Source organism: Manis javanica, chromosome 8 (assembly GCF_040802235.1).
Source record: "Manis javanica isolate MJ-LG chromosome 8, MJ_LKY, whole genome shotgun sequence".
Taxonomy (NCBI): domain Eukaryota; kingdom Metazoa; phylum Chordata; class Mammalia; order Pholidota; family Manidae; genus Manis; species Manis javanica.
In genome coordinates this window covers 66,460,401-66,482,871 of record NC_133163.1, presented here as the reverse complement: position 1 = coordinate 66,482,871, position 22,471 = coordinate 66,460,401, and the positions used below count along the sequence as shown (strand labels likewise).

General features: G+C 38.6%; 1 protein-coding gene and 1 pseudogene across 9 annotated transcripts in view; one reads left to right on the top strand and one right to left on the bottom strand.

The window, feature by feature from the left end:
- NUBPL (NUBP iron-sulfur cluster assembly factor, mitochondrial) overlaps nt 1–22,471 on the top strand; it is a 259,893-nt gene that overhangs the window by 5,475 nt on the left and 231,947 nt on the right. The gene's annotated exons all lie outside the window — the stretch shown is intronic.
- Nucleotides 284–4,455, bottom strand: LOC140843218 (small ribosomal subunit protein eS6-like; annotated as a pseudogene).

The window sequence follows — 22,471 nt, the reverse complement described above, 5'->3', positions numbered from 1 at the left end:
GGCACTTGGTTACCCCGGAGAAGACACCCATCTGCCTTAAAGAAGGGAGGAAGTGGAAAATTGAGTGGAAGAGAAAGTAGATAAATTTGTAGGTGTGGGGATCTATTAATTTGGTTATCATTTCAGCCAAACCTTTGTGAGTCTTAAGACAATGAAGCAACTATGTAATAAGGGATCAAAGGATGAAAATAGTTAAAAAGGGGCCTGTTAAATGTTGCTAGTCTTGATGGATGGTAACTCAGAAATTCCTTTTTTTCTGTGTGTGTGTGTTTTCTTTCAGGGAGCAGAGATGAGGGTAGCTTCATCTTTAAGGCTTCATATGAATGACAGGGAAATTGGCAACAAGAAAGGAAGTAAGACTTTCCCTGGGCCACTTCTTCAGAAAGCGTTTAGTATCCTTAAGTGTTTTTAAACACTTGTAAAGTTCTCCTTAGGAAGGTCTTCAGTGTTCTCTGATACTGACGAAGGCGTTTTTGTTTTTCATTTCTTGATATTTTTAGCAAAGTTAGTCTAGAAATTAAGAAGAAAGCCAGGAAATTTGAGGAGCAGATGGTGATAACACAAAAATCTTTTGACGTAATACAGTATTTTATGATTGGCTACTATCTTGTCCTATTTAATTAACATATATGCTTAAGAAAAATCACATATAGCTTATATCACTTGTAGACTTGATTAATAGTGTTTCTGATTAGGGAGCAGCATGTTTGGCTTAAACTGTGTTCTGCCAGAGGACTGCCTGCATACAGTAAAGAAAATGTATCTCTTCTGTATGATTTATGTGTATCTGGCATAGTCTTGTACTCTGTATTTCCCAACTTAAGATTTTATTAATATTGCATTTATTTAGAAGACATGTTTGGTCTTTAGGGAAACTCAAGGTTCTTGCCACCCCTTCTGTGTGCCTGTGCTGATACAGATGGCTTAGGTCCAAGGGCATTTATTGGGACAAAGTGCCTGGGTATGTTGCTTTACAGGGTTAAAAAACTCCAGTTGTGATTGTATCTTTGAAGTTTCTTTAGTGATTCATTTCCATGGAGTCTTAATTTCCATGCAGTTTGTATTATAAGACGGGTCAATACCTGCTTCTCTGTAGGCCAGCTTTGAGTAAGACCTTGCTAACTCTTCTATTTTTCCATGGGCTGGTGCTTGCCTTTTTTCAGCACTGGAGTGTAAAGATCTATAAAAATTAGGTTGTAGGCCTAGGAGAAATAGGTCCACAAAGGTATTCAGTTTCCTTTTTTTTTTTTTTTTTTGTATCATTAATCTACAATTACATGAGGATTCAATTTACTTTTAATGTTGGCCTAGTAATCTCCAAAATAGGTTGTGTAAATCTCAGGGACGTATGTAAGATAACCCACTGGGATGTTAGAGGGGAATTTTTCTTTTCTATTTGTATTAATTTTTATTCTGTCTTTTAAAATTTATGTTTTTTGTATATGCTTTATAATTTATGCATATTAGCATAGTAGCTCTAATACAATTTATAAACAAATTTATTAATGTATATTGAGAATGTATGTTTAAACATTTTTTACTGATTTGGAGGTATGATCAGAAAAGTCTGGAAGTCATTGGCCTACGCAAAAGAAATTTTTGGGCTGGATCATAGGCCTAGTTCAAAAGAATACTACTTTGTGGGTTATGGTAAAGGCTTATAGAAATAAAGTGCAGATTCTTCCTGCCTTTTCCTTGCCTTTTGTACTTTCCTTTGGGGCCGTAGAAGGTAGTATTGCAGAGCAGAGTTTGGGATTGTGTTTGCCATGCATGTGAATATTACACCCAGTGGTGTGTTTGGAGCTGGCTCATTGTGAGGGCTGATTGTTAAGTTTTCAGGAATTTTGTAAACCAGTTGCTATCATGCTATTAGCATGAAATAGGATACAGTGGGAATATTTAAATGTAGAAATTGGCAACTACTGAAAATCAGGTCCCCATCCCACCCAGAGCCAGTTGTTAAACATTTATTGGCACATCGTTGTACATACTGACAGTCATATTTTTTCTATCTTCTTAACCACCCTTATTATGGATTTCATTCTTCTACAGAATATATTTAATAAATGGTGAAAAGAGCCCTTAGACTAGGAGAGGGAAGCATAAAGGCTGCCAGAAACCATCGATAAGCTCTGTGAGGTTCCTAAGTCATTTCATTTCAGTTTATTTTAGTTCAGCAAACACTTGGAGCACCTATAGCACTTATGACCAGACACTCCGGGAAGATAAAGAAAAATAAACATGCATTGTGGGATTTTACAGCCTGCTAAGACTACATTCATAAAACAGTGTTTTGTGTGTATATATATATATATATACATTCATATAAGTGCGTGTGTGTGTGTGTGTTTTGGTGGTGTATAGCTGAATTAGGTTCAGTAATAGTTTCTTCTGTGAGAAAGTGTTAAAGCAACACTTAATAAGGTTGTATCATGCTTCATAATGGAGGAGACACATTGTGTGCTCTTAAAGGTTTTGTAATCTAGACAAAACAAAGAGGAAGATAAATGACTTAAAATGATGAGATATATTCAAGGACAAATGTAGTAGTGTATCTGTCCAAGAAGACTAGTTTTTATTTCAGAGAAAAGTAGTCTTTTTTTCACAGAGCATTTTCATGATCATAATTATATTTGGTTCTCATAAAAAACCGTACTGTAGTGAATTTAGGATTTATCAGTCTACAGTCTTTATTGATTCTGCCCTATCCTTGCCACATTTCATCAGACAGCAAATACCTTTATTTCTGTTCCTGCAATATTTTTTCTTTTTTCTTTTTCTTTTTTTGATATCTCATCTTATTTATTTGTTACTCAAAAAAAATATCTCATTTTTGACAGGATTCAGACATAGTGTAGAAACTCTCAGAGAGAACAGCCTCTGTCTCACGGCAGCCTTTCTCTTGGCAAAAATTTAGCACATTCTGCAGCCTCTTCCTTATTTTCTTTGTACACTGTTTCTTCCAAGTAGTACACTGATGTTTGCAGGACACATGTGGAGTAACGATGCTGGATCTTAGGCGCTTTGGTCCTGGGTTTCTTACTTTCTTTGTTTAGGGACTTTCTCATAACATTTTGGTGGATGTCATCTTCTTTAGAGAGATGAAAAGTTTTCAGATTCTGCTAGCCCTTTTGGACCCTGGTGACACGGCACAGTAGTTCAGTGAGTCCAAGAATATCCATCTCTCCTTTTTTTTACAATGACCAAGTTCAGAACACTCAAATTTGCACCCACACTGCAACCCCGAACAGATGTGTGCTTTCTTTATCCAGTGCTCCTTGGTCTGTAACAGGAAGGCCCTTACTCAGTAGAAGGTAAACACAGCCAAGAATCAAGACACCTGCTTCATGGGGAAACCTTGTTTGTCATTCTCACCGCTGATTCAGATCACATAACCCTTCAAATCTTCACCCAGAGCATCAACAGGAACTTTTGTGGCCATACATTTCTCTTAAAAGGTGTGAAATTTGCATTTGTCATCTGCTCCAGTGAGTTTCTGGCAGCCAGTGGCTGGGATAGAGATGTTCAGCTTCTCAAGCAGCTGATCACCTCTGAGGTGCCACAAAAAGTGCCAGTAGTTTTTCAATATTTGCCTTTCTATTTCCACTCTAATTAAGGCTCACATTACTTCTCTTTGGCTCATTCATTTTACACCTCACAGTTATTGAGTGCCTACTCCATCCCAAGTACTCTTAATTTGGAGGATGCAGAAATGAATTAGACACACAGTCCCTGCCTTTGAGGGACTCAAACTTATCAGATCCCTGCAGTGACCTCTTACCTGTCCTTGCTCAAATCCATGCTTTAAATAATGCCAGATAAGTCTTGGTAAAGCACTATTGGGATCACATTATTCCCCTGCTCAGAGTCACTGCTAAATGTCTTGGCTGGGATTCAAGAATCTCTATCATTTGGCTCCCATCTACCTTTCTGGGTTTATCTTGAGCTCTTCTTTTAAGTGGTCTCTGTGCTCTACTGAGAATTGCCAGTTTGGGCTTGGATATTCTGTGTTCTTGGTAGCTTACTGCCTTTCTTCTGCATTTCTAGTGGAGTGTTCACTTGACCTTACTTAAGCTTTGTATGTCCTGTATTCAAGGTTGCCACATATGGGTAGGCTGGTTATATCCTGCACAAGGGTGCTTGTCAAGGGGGTTGAGTGATGACATAAATCCAGGCTCCCTTCCTCCTCACATACACCTAGTTTACATGAAGGCACCGTGTGAGCTCGCTTTGCCTCTAAGGGGCAGCTCAGTGAGCTGCTGCCTGAATTCCTCTCAAATGAGGATCCTTTTCCACCTTGTGCAGTCCAATAGATCTGTTTATTTGTATTATTATTTCACCCCTGCAAACATTCTGGTAATTTTTGCGATAACAAATAATAAAACTAACGTTTATTGAGCATTTATTACATGTTAAGTACTGTTCCTTATGGCAAGGTTCTTACTTACTTTTCATAGCAACTGTATAGGAATAGACACTATTATGATCCCTGTTCTAGATAAGGAAGAAGAAGTACCCAGAGGCTAACTGTTAAGCTCAAGGTCACCTAGAAAGTAAGTGAGGGAGCCAACATTTGAATGCCAGCCTAGATCCTGTGCTCTTAACCTACTTGCTATACTGCTCCTATCTTAGCTAGGTTCTCATGATTAAGAATTGTGTTGTCTTCATCCTTGGCTCCCCTTAGCAGCTAGCACAATGTTTTGTGACATAGGAAGTGCACAGTAAATGTTTGTTATGTGGATGAATTAAGTGCATAGACAGGTTTCACAGTGATTAATTACAAAGTTTTGTTTTGCTTTGTTTTTTTGAGGAGTAGTATCAGATGAGAGGGCTTTTTTGTAGCTTACTGGCCTATACACTCTTCTTTTCTTGCTTCTTAAAAGATGGTGGACTCCTTTTCTTGTTTTATACTTTTTATCCAATAATATCATCATTTCCCACTGCCCAGTTACTACCCATGTGACTTTGATTCCAAATGTATCACCAGTCTAGATATCTCTCCTGGAATCAGACCTGTCTTGTCTTTTTGTCTATGGTGGACATGCTCTTGAATGTTTTCAGTCATTCAATCTTGGCATGTGTAAAACCAAATTCTTTTTTTCTAGCACTGTCTTTATCTTTGAGGGTCATGTGGTTCCTTCCCACCTCTGAATCAGTCATTTGTTCCTACTGCTTCTACCACTTCTAGAATGTGTCTTCTCATTTCATTCCTTAATGCCACTGTCTTATTCAGACCCTTATTATGGATCTTCTAGGAGGTGATCCCTGCTCTGTTTTTTTTTGCTGTGATGTTTTGAGAAAGGACTAATATTTCCCATATTATTTTAAAAAGGTTTATTTACTTGTTTATCTCCTATGCTATTCTGTAAACTTTTTGGGAGCAATGCTTTTGGTCTTATTCCCCCCCTTTTTTTATCCTCAGTGCCCCATACAGAGATGGTAAATAGTAGGTTCTTGGTAAATGTTGTTAATGACAGTGAAACATGTTAAGTGAAGAGTGGTTTTGAATATATATGCACATGTGTTGGATAAGTTGTCTATAGTTTGTTCCGTGCTAAGATATGCCTTTTTATCCTGAGCAAATGAGGAAATTAAATGGGATAATGTATGTGAAATATTTAGCACAAAGGCTGATGCAAAGTAAGTTCTAAATCACTTTTTAGTATTGGTAGCTAAATAAAAGCTTTTTATAAATAATACTTCAAAATAAAAATTGACACATATTTACTTATTTGGGCAAAAATTATTTTAAGTTTTCACCTATTTTCCATTGCTTTAATAAATCATTAGCTAGAATTTTAGTGGGAATTAAAGATGGAAAAGGAAGCAGTATTATTTTCAAAGAATTTGTCTTTCTTTTGTTATTTTTTTCAATTGTTTATCTCAAAATATTTTTTCCCATGATCACATAATGTGCTCACACTTATTCTTTCTAGATGTACTGCTCTTTTTCATATTATTATGAGTGCTTCTTTAATTAAAATTATCTTAAGACTTGGAAGTTCTATGATTATGTTAGGACAGACTAGGAAGTTTTAGTTCAAGATTTCAGTGTTGGTTTTTGAAAGTTCATTTATTTTGGATAAAAGCATATAATGTACCACCACTTAAAACAGTGTGATTTTCTTCATTAGTTATGTGTATAGCAATTAACAGTCTAGCTTTTTAGTATCAGACAAATCTGGGCTTGATTCTGGCTCTTCCTCTTTCAAACTATATGACTTGCCAATACTGACCTCATAATGTTTTAAGTATTAAAATAGATAATGCATATAAAACACTGAGACAGTGTCTGGCATATAATAAATGCTAATAAGAGCTATTCTTGTTAGCTGTTGTAGTACTCCAAATGTCAACCTAGACAAATTATTATAATATGGAATATTAGTTGTGATGTGAATTTGGGTTAAATATGGATGAACCTGTGTTCTTCACAATTGCATATGGGAGATCCTGATGTATACTATTTAGTTCAATTTCATAAGGTTGGGGCTCATTTTTAATGCCAATGTTTTAAAGGGATTATATTATATTATATTTAATGTACCTGTTCTTAATGGTTTGTTTTGTTTTTTTAATTATAGCTTGGTAGTATATGCCACAGATACATTCCTTTTTTCTTTTTTTCTTTTTTTTTGAGAGGGCATCTCTCATATTTATTGATCAAATGGTTGTTAACAACAATAAAATTCAGTATAGGGGGGTCAATGCTCAATGTACAATCATTAATCCATCTCAAGCCTACTTCTCGTCAGTCTCCAATCTTCTGAAGCATAACGAACAAGTTCTTACATGGTGAACGAATTTTTACATAGTGAATAAATTCTTACATGGTGAACAGTACAAGGGCATTCATCACAGAAACTTTCGGTTTTGATCACGCATTATGAACTATAAACAGTCAGGTCAAATATGAATATTCATTTGATTTTTATATTTGATTTATATGTTGATCCTACCTTTCTCCCTTTATTATTATTATTATTTTTATTTTTAATAAAATGCTGAAGTGGTAGGTAGATGCAAGATAAAGGTAGAAAACATAGTTTAGTGCTGTAAGAGGGCAAATGTAGATGATCAGATGATCAGGTGTGTGCCTATGGACTAAGTATTAATCCAGGCTAGACAAGGGCAGCAAAACATCCACGGATGCAGAAGATTTCTCTCAAAGCAGGGGGGGTGAGGTTCTGAGCCTCACCTCTGTTGATCCCCAAATTTTCACCTGATGGCCCCCCTGCGACTGTGCCTGTCTTAGGTTGTTCCTCCCTTGAGGAATCTTACCCATCTCTGGCTAACCAGTCATCTTCCAGAGCCATACAGGGAAATGTAAAGTTGGTAAGTGAGAGAGAAGCCATATTGTTTGAAAAGGTTAGCTTTTTACTTCTTTGCAGATTTATGCCCTGTGGCTTCTATGCCCAGCACTTGTCTCGAGGTATCTTTACCACCTGGAGGAATTATGATACTCGGTAAATTCGATATGAGGCACGAATTCTATTTAAGGGTTGTAATTAAGAAGGAAGAAGAAAAGCTATAGAGGTAGCATATGGAAGAAAACATGGGAGGATTATTTCTTTGACCTATCTTCTTGTAGAGTACCTTAAGTATGTATAAGTTTTAAACTACTAACTAATTTGCACACACATATTAACATAATAGGAATACGGTGACATAAACAAAGCAAATCTATAATTACCATCCATCTCCAGTGAAGCCAAGAAAACAATTTAGGCACCCTAGGCATTTGTGAAAATTTGTCTATGATATGATGGATATTGTCCAACTGTACTTGAACAGTCTGAGAGAAATCAGACAAATTAAAGCAGCCCATTTCTGGGATCTGTTCACATCCCATATGTTCTTTTAACGGTAGATAGTCTATAGTCATAAGATTTTGGAGTGCTACAACTTGCACCCCTCCCAACTCCTGGTTGAGTTCCAACAGTACAGATGCGGTCAAATTCGTTGTCTCACTATGCACATGCCAGCCTAGACATCTCCCTCCTCATTCCAATGGCAAGTCCAGGAAACGGTGGGGTGGATGCAGCCACAACCGCAGCATCGCCCAGATCCCTGTGGAGGCTTTTTGATGATCATCCCCCTGGCACAAGTCCTCCAGAGAGAGCTGATGCCGGAAGCTCCTCCTCATATCGTATCTTAGTTCATTTTCTGGGTATCCAAGCTAGGTCTTGATCTTCTGCATAGAAACAAACAGACCCTTTGCCCACCCTTTGACATGCCCTCTATACCACTGTGCAGAACTCATTGGAGGTCAGCACACAGGAACTGCTTTTTTTTTTTTTTTTTTATTAAGAGAAAGGAATATTATCAGAAAAGAGTACCTCCATAGCTGATCATCTGACACCCTTTAAGTGATCAATATTAAGGATATTTAAAGCATGCGTTGATCTTTGATTTACCAATAGTTTTATCCTATCAAGGAGTAATCCCCCTTTTCTTTCTTTCTTTCTTTCTTTTTTTAATTTTTAATCTACACTTACATGAAGAATACTATGTTTACTATGCTCTCCCCTATATCAGGTCCCCCTAACAACCACATTACGGTTACTGTCCATCAGCTTAGCAAAATGTTGTAGAGTCACTACTTGTCCTCTCTGTGTTGTGCAGCCCACCCTCCCCTTTCTCCCTCCCCCCCATGCATGCTAATCTTACTACCCCCCTTCTTCTTCCCCCCCCCTTATCCCTCCCTGCCCACCCATCCTCCCCAGTTCCTTTCCCTTTGGTATCTGTTAGTCCATTTTTGGGTTCTGTAATTCCGCTGCTGTTTTGTTCCTTCAGTTTTTCCTTTGTTCCTATATTCCTCAGATGAGTGAAATCATTTGGTATTTCTCTTTCTCCGCTTGGCTTATTTCACTGAGCATAATACTTTCCAGCTCCATCCATGTTGCTGCAAATGGTTGGATTTTTCCACTTCTTATGGCTGAGTAGTATTCCATTGTGTATATGTACTACATCTTCTTTATCCATTCATCTACCGATGGACATTTAGGTTGCTTCCAATTCTTGGATATTGTAAATAGTGCTGCGATAAACATAGGGGTGCATCTGTCTTTCTCAAACTTGATTGCTGCGTTCTTAGCGTAAATTCCTAGGAGTGGAATTCCTGGGTCAAATGGTAGGTCTGTTTTGAGCATTTTGATGAACCTCCATACTGCTTTCCACAATGGATGAACTAATTTACATTCCCACCAGCAGTGTAGGAGGGTTCCCCTTTCTCCACAGCCTTGCCAACATTTGTTGTTGTTTGTCTTTTGGATGGCAGCTATCCTTACTGGTGTGAGGTGATACCTCATTGTAGTTTTAATTTGCATTTCTCTGATAATTAGCGATGTGGAGCATCTTTTCATGTGTCTGTTGGTCATCTGTATTTCTTTTTTAGAGAACTGTCTGTTCAGTTCCTCTGCCCATTTTTTAATTGGGTTATTTGTTTTTGGTTTGTTGAGGTGTGTGAGCTCTTTATATATTCTGGACGTCAAGCCTTTATCGGATCTGTCATTTTCAAATATATTCTCCCATACTGTAGGGTTCCTTTTTGTTCTATTGATGGTGTCTTTCGCTGTACAGAAGCTTTTCAGCTTAATGTAGTCCCACTTGCTCATTTTTGCTGTTGTTTTCCTTGCCGGGGGAGATATGTTCAAGAAGAGGTCACTCATGTTTATGTCTAAGAGGTTTTTGCCTATGTTTTTTTCCAAGAGTTTAATGGTTTCATGACTTACATTCAGGTCTTTGATCCATTTTGAGTTTACCTTTGTATATGGGGTTAGACAATGGTCCAGTTTCATTCTCCTACATGTAGCTGTCCAGTTTTGCCAGCACCATCTGTTGAAGAGACTGTCATTTTGCCATTGTATGTCCATGGCTCCTTTATCAAATATTAATTGACCATATATGTTTGGGTTAATTTCTGGAATCTCTAATCTGTTCCACTGGTCTGTGGCTCTGTTCTTGTGCCAGTACCAAATTGTCTTGATTACTATGGCTTTGTAGTAGAGCTTGAAGTTGGGGAGTGAGATCCCCCCTACTTTATTCTTCTTTTTCAGGATTGCTTTGGCTATTCGGGGTCTTTGGTGTTTCCATATAAATGTTTGAATTATTTGTTCCAATTCATTAAAGAATGTTGCTGGTAATTTGAGAGGGATTGCATCAAATCTGTATATTGCTTTGGGCTGGATGGCCATTTTGACGATATTAATTCTTCCTAGCCATGAGCATGGGATGAGTTTCCATTTATTAGTGGCCCCTTTAATTTCTCTTAAGAGTGACTTGTAGTTTTCAGAGTATAAGTCTTTCACTTCTTTGGTTAGGTTTATTCCTAGGTATTTTATTCTTTTTGATGCAATGGTGAATGGAATTGTTTTCCTGATTTCTCTTTCTATTGATTCATTGTTAGTGTATAGGAAAACTACAGATTTCTGTGTGTTAATTTTGTATCCTGCAACTTTGCTGTATTCCGATATCAGTTCTAGTAGTTTTGGAGTGGAGTCTTTAGGGTTTTTTATGTACAGTATCATATCATCTACAAATAGTGACAGTTTAACTTCTTCTTTACCAATCTGGATTCCTTGTATTTCTTTGTTTTGTCTGATTGCCGTGGCTAGGACCTCCAGTACTATGTTAAATAACAGTGGGGAGAGTGGGCATCCTTGTCTGGTTCCCGATCTCAGAGGAAATGCTTTCAGCTTCTCGCTCTTCAGTATAATGCTGGCTGTGGGTTTATCATATATGGCCTTTATTATGTTGAGGTACTTGCCCTCTATTCCCATTTTGCTGAGAGTTTTTATCATGAATGGATGTTGAATTTTGTCAAATGCTTTTTCAGCATCTATGGAGATGATCATGTGGTTTTTTTCTTTCTTTTTGTTGATATGGTGGATGATGTTGATGGATTTTCGAATGTTGTACCATCCTTGCATCCCTGGGATGAATCCCACTTGGTCATGGTGTATGATCCTTTTGATGTACTGTTGAATTCTGTTTGCTAATATTTTATTGAGTATTTTTGCATCTACATTCATCAGGGATATTGGTCTGTAATTTTCTTTTTTGGTGGGGTCTTTGACTGGTTTTGGTATTAGGGTGACGTTGGCTTCATAGAATGAGTTTGGGAGTATTCCCTCTTCTTCTATTTTTTGGAACACTTTAAGGAGAATGGGTATTATGTCTTCTCTGTGTGTCTGATAAAATTCCGAGGTAAATCCGTCTGGCCCCGGGGTTTTGTTCTTGGGTAGTTTTTTGATTACTGTTTCAATTTCTTTGCTCGTAATTGGTTTGTTTAACTTTTGTGTTTCTTCCTTGGTCAGGCTTGGGAGGTTGTATTTTTCTAGGAAGTTGTCCATTTCTTCTAGGTTTTCCAGCTTGTTGGCATATAGGTTTTCATAGTAGTCTTTAATAATTCTTTGTATTTCTGTGGAGTCTGTCGTGATTTTTCCATTCTCATTTCTGATTATGTTGATTTGTGTTGATTCTCTTTTTATCTTAATAAATTGGGCTAGAGGCTTATCTATTTTCTTTATTTTCTCAAAGAACCAGCTCTTGGTTTCGTTGATTTTTGCTATTGTTTTATTCTTCTCAATTTTGTTTATTTCTTCTCTGATCTTTATTATGTCCCTCCTTCTGCTGACTTTAGGCCTCATTTGTTCTTCTTTTTCCAGTTTCGATAATTGTGATGTTAGACTATTCATTTGGGATTGTTCATCCTTCTTCAGGTGTGCCTGGATTGCTATATACTTTCCTCTTAAGACTGCTTTCGCTGCGTCCCACAGAAGTTGGGGCTTAGTGTTGTTGTTGTCATTTGTTTCTATACATTCCTTGATCTCTATTTTGATTTGTTCATTGATCCATTGATTATTTAGTAGCATGTTGTTAAGCCTCCATGTGTTTGTGAGCCTTTTTGTTTTCTTTGTAGAATTTATTTCTAGTTTTATACCTTTGTGGTCTGAAAAATTGATTGGTAGAATTTCAATATTTTGAAGTTTACTGAGGGTCTTTTTGTGGCCTAGTATGTGGTCTATTCTGGTGAATGTTCCATGTGCACTTGAGAAGAATGTGTATCCTGTTGCTTTTGGATGTAGAGTTGTATAGGTGTCTATTAGGTCCATGTGTTCTAGTGTGTTGTTCAGTGCCTGTGTGTCCGTACTTATTTTCTGCCCGGTGGATCTATCCTTTGGGGTGAGTGGTGTGTTGAAGTCTCCTAGAATGAATGCATTCCAGTCTATTTCCCTCTTTAGTTCTGTTAGTATTTGCTTCACATATGCTGGTGCTCCTGTATTGGGTGCATATATTCAGAATGGTTATATCCTCTTGTTGGACTGAGCCCTTTATCATTATGTAGTGTCCTTCTTTATCTCTTGTTACTTTCTTTGTTTTGAAGTCTATTTTGTCTGATATTAGTACTGCAACCCCTGCTTTCTTCTCACTGTTGTTTGCCTGAAATATGTTTTTCCATCCCTTGACTTTTAGTCTATGCTTATCTTTGGGCTTAAGGTGAGTTTCTTGTAAGCAGCATATAGATGGGTCTTGCTTTTTTATCCATTCTATTACTCTGTGCCTTTTGATTGGTGCATTAAGTCCATTTACATTTAGGGTGACTATTGAGAGATATGTACTTATTGCCATTGCAGGCTGTAGATTCGTGGTTACCAAAGGTTCAAGGTTAGCTTCTTTAGTATCTTACTGCCTAACTTAGCTCGCTTATTGAACTGTTATATACACTGTCTGGAGATTCTTTTCTTCTCTCCCTTCTTATTCCTCCTCCTCCATTCTTCATATGTTGTGTGTTTTGTTCTGTGCTCTTTTTAGGGGTGCTCCCATCTAGAGCAGTCCCTGTAGGATGCCCTGTAGTGGTGGTTTGTGGGAAGCAAAATCCCTTAGCTTTTGCTTGTCTGGAAATTGTTTAGTCCCGCCATCATATTTAAATGATAGTCATGCTGGATACAGTATCCTTGGTTCAAGGCCCTTCTGTTTCATTGCATTAAGTATATCATGCCATTCTCTTCTGGCCTGTAGGGTTTCTGTCGAGAAGTCTGATGTTAGCCTGATGGGTTTTCCTTTATAGGTGACCTTTTTCTCTCTAGCTGCCTTTAAAACTCTTTCCTTGTCCTTGATCCTTGCCATTTTAATTACTATGTGTCTTGGTGTTGTCCTCCTTGGATCCTTTCTGTTGGGGGTTCTGTGTAATTCCATGGTCTGTTCAATTATTTCCTCCCCCAGCTTGGGGAAGTTTTCAGCAATTATTTCTTCAAAGAGACTTTCTATCCATTTTCTTCTTTCTTCTTCTTTTGGTATCCCTATAATACAAATATTATTCCTTTTGGCTTGGTCACATCATTCTCTTAGTGTTGTTTCATTCCTGGAGGTCCTTTTATCTCTCTCTATACGTCAGCTTCTATACGTTCCTGTTCTCTGGCTTCTATTACTTCAATGGCCTCTTACATCTTATCCATTCTGCTTATAAATCCTTCCAGGGATTGTTTCACTTCTGTGATCTCCTTCCTGACATCTGTGATCTCCCTCCGGACTTCATCCCACTGCTCTTGCATTTTTCTCTGCATCTCATCCCATTGCTCTTGCATTTTTCTCTGCATCTCTGTCAGCATGTTCATGATTTTTATTTTGAATTCTTTTTCAGGAGGACTGGTTAGGTTTGTCTCCTTCTCAGGTGTTGTCTCTGTGATCTTTGTCTGCCTGTAGTTTTGCCTTTTCATGGTGATAGAGATAGTTTGCAGAGCTGGTACAAGTGACCACTGGAAGAGCTTCCCTTCTTGTTGGTTTGTGGCCTTCCTCTCCTGGGAGAATAGCGACCTCTGGTGGCTTATGCTTGTCAGCTGTGTGCAGACAGGGCTTCTGCTACCTGCCCGTTTGCTATGGAGCTTATCTCCGCTGTTGCTGTGGGCCTGGCCTGGCTGGGGCTGCTCCTCCAATGTGGTGGAGCCCTGTTGGAGAGGGAGCGGCCGGGAGGCTATTTATCTCCGTAAGCGGCCTCTGTGCTCCCTGTTGCCCAGGGGGTTAAAATGCCCAGAGATCCCCAGATTCCCTGCCTCTGGTCTAAGTGTCCTGTCCTGCCCCTTTAAGACTTCCAAAAAGCACTGTCCAAAGCAAAACAACAACAGCAACAATGAGAGAGGGAACAGAAAAAAAAAAAAGGTAAAAACATGCAATTTTTTTTGTCCTCAGGTGCCGGTCCCAGGCACCCACTCACTGGTCCTGCTGCCCTGCCTCCCTAACTCCGGGGTCCCTGTCCCTTCAAGGCTTCCAAAAAGCACCCGCCCACCGGTCCCGCAGGGAAAAACGTACGATATTCTTTGTCCTCAGGCACCGGTCCCAGGCACCCTCTCACTGGTCCTGCTGCTGTGCCTCCCTAGCACCAGAGTCCCTGTCCCTTTAAGGCTTCCAAAAAGCACTCGCTAAAAAGAGAAAAAAAAAGGGGAAAAACACGCAATTTCCTCCGTCCTCAAGTGCCGGTCTCAAGCAGCCGCCCACCGGTCCCGCAGGGAAAAATGCACGATATTCTTTGTCCTCAGGCGCCGGTCCCAGGCACCTGCTCACCGGTCCTGCTGCTCTGCCTCCCTAGCACCAGGGTCCCTGTCCCTTTAAGTCTTCAGAAAAGCACTCGCCAAAAAGAGAAAAAGAAAAGGGGAAAAACACGCCATTTCCTCCGTCCTCAGGCGCCGGTCTCAGGCACCCGCCCTCCAGTCCCGCAGGGAAAAACGCGGGATATTCTTTGTCCTCAGGCGCCGGTCCCAGGCACCCACTCACCGGTCCTGCCTTGTCTCCCTAGCAACGGGGTCCCTGTCCCTTGAAGGCTTCCAAAAAGCACTCGCCAAAAAGAGAAAAAAAAAAGGGGAAAAACATGCGATTTCCTCCGTCCTCATGCGCCGGTCTCAGGCACCCACCCACTGGTCCCGCAGGGAGAAATGCGCGATATTCTTTGTCTTCAGGCGCCAGTCCGAGGCACCCCCTCACCAGTCCTGCCACCCTGCCTCCCTAGCAACGGGGTCCCTGTCCCTTTAAGGCTTCCAAAAAGCACTTGCCAAAAAAAAAAAAAAATCGGTCCGGTTTCTTTCCACCCGCTGGGAGCCGGGGGGAGGGGCACTCGGGTCCCGCCGGGCTGGGGCTTGTATCTTACCCCCTTCGCATGGTGCTGGGTTCTTGCAGGTGTGGATGTGGTCTGGATGTTGTCCTGTGTCCTCTGGTCTCTATTTTAGGAAGAGTTTTCTTTGTTATATTTTCATAGCTCTATGTGTTTTTGGGAGGAGATTTCCACTGCTCTACTCACGCCGCCATCCTGGCTCCGCCCCCCAGATACATTTCTTATGAAAAAAAATTTTTGTTTCAATATGATGGTTAGTCATTTTGGAGGAAGGGTGTTAATGTTTAAAGCATAGTTATTTTAAAGCTAGAGAGAAAACTGGGGAAAGAGATCTAGAAGAAACAATGGCAAAATCATTATTTCTTCTTTTCTTTAATTCAAAGGTAGTTCTTTATAAATGCATTTGAATTCACAAACTGACATTTACTGAGGAGAGGTTCAGAAAATATATTTGTAATTACAGAAAAATTCTCTATTAATATATTTCTTTTAAGATAAATAATAGAATTATTCATAATAGGTGATGAACATTCTTGAAAATATTTGATAATTGTGATCTCTACACATATTCATATATACATGGGGGACTGTCAGCTTATAATCAATGAAAAAACTGAGTAGATTTCTGATGAATTATGTTTTTCTTATTCCTTCACATACAGGTTTGTTCATTCATCAAACTTTATCAAGGGCCTGTTGTCTTCTGGGTACTCTGCTTGGCATAGGGATACAGAGTTGAAAAAGCCCTACCCTTGTCCTCATCACAGTTAATTTACCACCTGATTGACTAGGAGATGTCATTTGCTATTGGAGCCAGGATCTGTGTATGACAATGGTTCTTGACTTGTCTCCAGTCTACTTCTCATTTACCCCAGAGGCTCTTCTGAATCTTTCCCTCCCGCTCTCAAGTTTTCTATCCCATTCCAGTTTCTTCACCCCAGCACATGTTCTTGCCTCCTATTCCATGTGAAAAATAGACTTTCGTTGGTAACTTATTTACTGTTCTCTTCTATCAAGTGTATCTTTCTATAGTCCTCATGACCTCCTTCCCCTCCTGCCTCAGAAAAAGAGATACCAGACCCATACCTCTCCCTGGACTCTTGATCGTTCATTTCATGCCTTTTCTAGGACTTTGACTCAAAAATTCCTTTTGGATATCTTCAGTTTGTCATTACTAATTCCTTCCCCTTGGTCTATAGATCTACTTATCTTAGTCATACACACTGAAAAATATGAATGTGTGTTTGTTGGATAAGTGAATGAATCAGATCTTTAGTCCCTGATTCCCCTCGAGCTTCTGCTCTCCGTTACTTTCCTGTTATAACCATTTTTGAGAGAGTAGTCCACACTGGCCTTGTCAGTTTACCCATTCTCATTTACTTTTCAACTTCTGTAATTTGACATCTTATCACCATGCTATTGAATTTCCTATCCTAGTTACCAACGATGTGCTAAATATACTTGTTCCCTTTCTGTCTTGATTCTACTTGATTTCCTGCTGCATTTGATATGGCTAACCACAGCTGCTTATACCTCAGAGAATCTTTATTTGTCTAGCTTTCACAGAGCATCGTTCTGTATTGATTCTTCTTTCTCTGACTCTTTTGATTTCCCAACTTCCCATATTTCTCAATTGCTGTACCTTCTTATTTTTCTCCCTAACACTTATATGTCCTCTTTTTGTTTTCACATACTGTTTCTTCAGCATTTATCTCTTTTTAAAAAAAATCCGGACCCTCATTTTCTGTAGTTTACTCAACATCTTCATTTGGTGTTCTTCAGATCTGTCAGATTTAAATGATCAAAATGGAGCCATTATAATTTTCTTCCTCTCCAAGACCTCCTGTTCCTGTATGCCTTAATAATTCACTTGTAAGTTACCATCACCCATTTCAGTTATCTATAATGTATAACAAACTACCCTAAACTTAGTAATATAAAGCAACAGCTCTTTTACTCTTCTCATAGATTTTATTGGAAAGGGATTTGGGCATAGCACAGCAAGGATGGCCCTTGTCTTTGTTCTACATTTGGGGCTTCACCAGGGAAGACTCAAATTCTTAGGGATTGGAGTTACCTGGAGTCTCTCTACTCTCATACGTGGTACTGGGACTCGAATGGTTTAGAGGTTGAACTCAGCTGGGATGGTGGATTGGAGTACATTTATACATGGTCTGTCTGTGTCACCCATGCTTCCTCATGGCATGGCAGCCTCAGTATAGTTTAACTTCTTACATGGTGACTTAGGGATCCAAGAGTTAGTGTCCCAGTGAATAAGGAGGAAGCTTTATGGCCTTTTGTGACCTAGCATTGGTATAGGCTGGACTCTGGATAAAGTATTCATATGCCATCCTAGATTCAAGGGGAGGAGACATAGACCAAACTTCATGATGGGAGGGGTATCAAAAATATGTGGCCATGTTGTAAAACTACCACATCACATCTGCTGGTGTCTTACTTAGAAACCTTGAAATCATCCTTGTCTTTCATTTCACCAATCCCACCCCACTTTTATATATCAGTCACTTAGTGCTGAACTTTTTCATTTATGAAGTATCTCCTTTTTTACATTGTCATGAACCCAGGTAAGAATTTTATCACCTTTCACTTTAAATAGTTTTCTGTAATCTCTTAACTGGTCTGTGTAATCTTTCTGATCTTGAATTAAATAATGATTCTTCAGATTGATTGTAGGATAGTTCTTACTGCATACAGGTTTTTGTCCAAACTACTTAGCTTAGTTCTTAAAGGTTGGCTGTACCTTAATTTCTACTCTGCACTTGACTTTGCTTCAGCTCTTCCTTTGTGTGGACTGTCTTCCTTGCCTTCTTCACTCAGCTCCTTTCATCCTTCAGGTCTTATGTTAGCCATCACTTCCTCTGTGAAACCTTCTTAGTGGCTTCAAATAATGTCACTTCTTCCTCTATTGGTTCATATGTTAATGTCCTGCCATTAGAGTGACCATAGCTCTCATGAGATCAGAGGTCACATCTTAATTCATTTGCCACTGTTGCCTGATCTATTGTTTTATACTCAAAAAAAAACTTGCTGGATGAGTGAAAAAAAGATTATGCTTTGGTGAAATTTTCCAAAGGTTTGAATGAATTAGTGAGCTTTCTAAAATGTCTATAAAGTTACCAAGGTACCATTTTTGCCTTGGGAGAATTATGCTTAGAAAAGCTTTTAAAAAAAGGGAGTTTACATTCTGTGCTTCAACATTTTTCAAGAACAAAACCCCAAAACTTACATATGGAATATTATTGTATACAAGAAAATTTAGGGACGGGGGCAAGTATTAGATTTAAAACAAGCTTTGATAAGATTTGAAGGCTGTGAGAATAAAGTTGAAATCAGAACAGTATTGTTTTTGGTTGTGGCATTTTAAAGCTTTAATTTTGGCCTTGAAATATTTCACATTACGTATTTTGTTCCAGCCTATTTCTTTTTCGTCAGGGACATGTGAGAGCCCACTTTTGGCAGTTGTACTGTGTGAAAGGGCTGGGGGTCAGCACTGCTGTGAAGAAATGGGCCAATGAGTGTTCAGATGAAAGGGAAAAAGCTTTTAAGGAGCCTTTATTTATTGTTGCTGTAATAAGACAAAAATAATTGTAAGCTTGAACCTCTCACCATTTTCTTGCTTCCTCTTCCATCTCTCAAATGCTTTGCCAAATTAACCACATCAACCAATTTTACAGAAAATGGATTGTTGTTTTAAATAGTTCTTTAGCTATTATTCTTAAGAAGCTTCTTCAGAGAGTCTCTCTTCTCTTGTCTTCCAAAAGGACATAAATCTCCTTTGTATTTTGGTAAAAATCTTTAACTGTCATTGAAAGAGAGCAGGCAGCTTGCTCTACTTCCGTGAATGCTAAAATACAACCGCTTGTTTTTCAGCTGAGCTGGAAGGAAGAACTCTATCTATCCTACTGTTGTTTTAAAATGATTTTACTACTGTCAGGACAGATGACAAGCTAATATTTTTAAAAAAAAAAGCAATAAATGATAAGTTGGTTTATTGCCTGTGGCTCTTAAACAATATAACAATCTTAAGTTAAGGTAGGAAAGTACTTAGGTAGTCTTTGAAGGCAGTCTAGATCCCCTGCATGGAGATAGGGTTGGTCTCCATTTAGATTTTTCCTGAATAGAACAAGACACATAAGGTTTCTCTAAACCCTAGAACAGCCTTTGCTCTCAAATTTGTGCCACAGTGTTATCTGGAGTGTGACGGGGCTCTTTGCCAGACACCTTGGAAACTGACCAAGGCTCTCTCTAGTCCTAGCCTTTGGGCTATTGGGGGTGGCTTAAATAAAAGATGACCAACATGTCTAATCCTATTCTCCACATATGTATTTTCTTTAAAAATGATTAAAAATACAGCTTACTTAAGGGAGAGTAGGGTATTTGTATCCTATTTCTACTGGGCTGTTTAAAACATTCTATGCAGCTGAAGAGTATTCTGGCCAAGAAATATGAATGAAAATTCTCATTTTGGATGGGCATAATTCCACTGATTTGTTATTTTGTCTGTTGGCCTCTGCTTATATATGCAACAGAATAACAAATGCTAAATTTCTATTTACATGCTTAGTGATGGAGAGGGACTTGTTATAGAAATTAAAGACTGGGTATTGTTTTATCATACCATTGCCAAGTGAAATGTGGTTTAAGCAATGGTGTCAGCGACATAAAAGTTAAAAGCATCTGTAAGCAATTAAGGTAATTAAGTATTAGGATATTATAGACAACTAATAGTACATCTTCCGAAATGATGAGTCTATAGCCAATAGTAGGAAGACTTTATGTTTATGGTAATTGTTAGAAGTCTGAACCTTGACAGTCTATCCTATTTCCGTGGTGGAAACTGGTAGACAGAGGAAGATCTGAGCAGAAACTATCTGGGGAGTTACCTGGTGCTGATAGAAGAGTCTTGTCTTTTTTTTTAATTAGTTAATTTTAAATACTGAGGTTAAATTCACAGTGACAGAAGAGTTTTGTGTTGAGGGCTATACTGATTGCATTTTTACATTTTCAAGGGTTTGTTCCATTTACAGGTTTAACTCTGAAAAGGCAAAATGGGAACTTGGATGATTGAGGCTTCCTCTTGGTTGTTTCAAATAACATGTCCAATAAAGTCTATTTGTAAAAATGAAAATACTCAGTGTTTTTACAAATAGAGATCCTTTCATTCATTCATTCATTCATTCATTCATTCAAGTATTTACTGGGTACTTATCATGTGCTAGGCAGTTTTCTGGGTCCTAGAGATAAGGTGGTAAAAAAGTCCAAGTTTCTATTTTAAGGAGTTTACAGCCTAGTTGAAGAGATAAAATTAATAAATATATACTTTTAGGTAGTCATAAGAGTCATGAAAGATAATAAAGCAGTGTAAGGAAGTAGAATGCGATGGGAGGTGCTACCTTAGGGTTGTCAAGAAGGGGCTCTCTGAAGCCACTGTAAGTGAATTGAGAAACTGGGCTACAGGAAGAGTAGAAGCCCTGAGGTGGACTCAACTTGGTTTGTTTAAAGGACAACAGGAAGGTCAGTGTGACTGGAATGGACCACAGAAGAGGTAGGCAGGGACATGTCATGCAGATCCGTATAAACTGTGGTGGAAATTTGGGCTTCTGAGTATGATGTGGTGGATTTTTGACCAGGGCAGTGATGTGATCTAATTTCCTCCTTAAAAGGTTGAAACTGTGTTGGAGCATAGAGGTAGGGGAATAAGAATGGAAGTAGGGAAACTTGCTGGTAGCTAATGTAGGAATTTACTTTAAAGATGATTGCTTGGACTGTCATCTGCCTTGGTGGCAGAGGTAGTGATAAGTACTTAGGTTCCAAAAATATTTTGAAGATGCAAGAGAACTTGCTGATGAATTGGATGTGGATGGTGAAGGAAAGAGGTAGTTCTTGGTTTTGCTTTTGTTTTGCTTTTTAATAGTAAAATAACTTACATAATGTAATTTACTCTTTTAACTATTTTTAAATATATATAATCAGTGGCATTAAGTACATTCACACTGTTGTACAACTGTTACCATGATGCACCCCCAGAACTATTTCATCACACCAAACTGAAACTCTGTATCCATTCAGCAATGACTCCCCAGTCCTCCTTATCCCCAGCCCATGGCAACCACTATTCTACTTATGTTCTCTATGATTAGACTGTTGTAGGTACCTCAAATAAATGGAATCATACAGTATTTGTCCTTTTATGACTGGCTTATTTCACTTAGCATAATGGTTTCAAGACTCATCCATGTAGCATGTGTCAGAATTTCATTTCTTTTTAGGTTCCTTGGTTTTGGTTTAAACAACTATGTGAATAGTAGTGACATTTCTGTCTCTGGAGGAGACTTCTGAAGAAGAGGTTGGGGGCTAAAAATGCATTAAGTTTAAAATGCTTATTAGACAACTAAGTGGATATTTTTAGAAGCCCAGAGCTCAGAGGAGGAGTTGGGGCTGGAGATTTAACTTTGGGTGTCATCAGAGTATAGGTGGCATTTAAGGCTATGGAACTGAATGAGGCCACTTGGGAAGTAAGAGTAGATTTAAGGAAATGGCCTTACTAGTATTACATTTAAGGTCGTCATAAGGGAATACATATATTCTAGGACTTATATCTAAGTTGCTAAACCTATAGAGAGTTCACAAAATTGACACTGGTTTTAAATGTTCTACTTTGTACAGCACATTGGTTTTAAATGGTTATCTGCTTATTATTTTATTAGCTAATTCCCTTACTTTCTTTGACTTAGAATAGTGATAAGCTTTGTTCTTTCAGGAGTTCTCTGAGGAATTAAAAAAAAATCGTGTCAGAATGAACTGGGTACTGACTAGAATTGTTATTTCCAAAGCTACATAGCATAACAATTTTATCCTGGTTGGGACAATCTGAAAATTAATAGATGCCAGTGATAAATAGGATAGAAGAGTCTTGTTTATGAATGGAGTATTTAGTGAGCAAACAGCAGCTGTGCCTGACTAAGGTGGCACTCATCCAGGGAAAGGACCTTTTTGGGAAAATTTGCTTACTTTTTTTTTTTAAACAGCAGAGAGGCTTTTTACTTAGACTACTGGTCTCTTTTCTTTTCCAAAGGATTAAGTTTCAAAAGAAGAATCAAGACCACTGTGGTGGGGTGAAGTGGGGGTGGAGGACATACTTGGAATAAAAGGGATGTTTGCAACAGTACTGGGGTAGAACTTTCCCTGGACACTGGTGTTCATAGGCATCTCTGACCAAGTACTTTAGAGCCAAATTTTAATATTACTTGTTTTTCTCCATTTAATGAGAGTTGCTCAGCTTAATTAGCTCCCAATTTTGTCTTCAAAATGAGATACCACAGAGCTTGTGAATATCATTTCTTT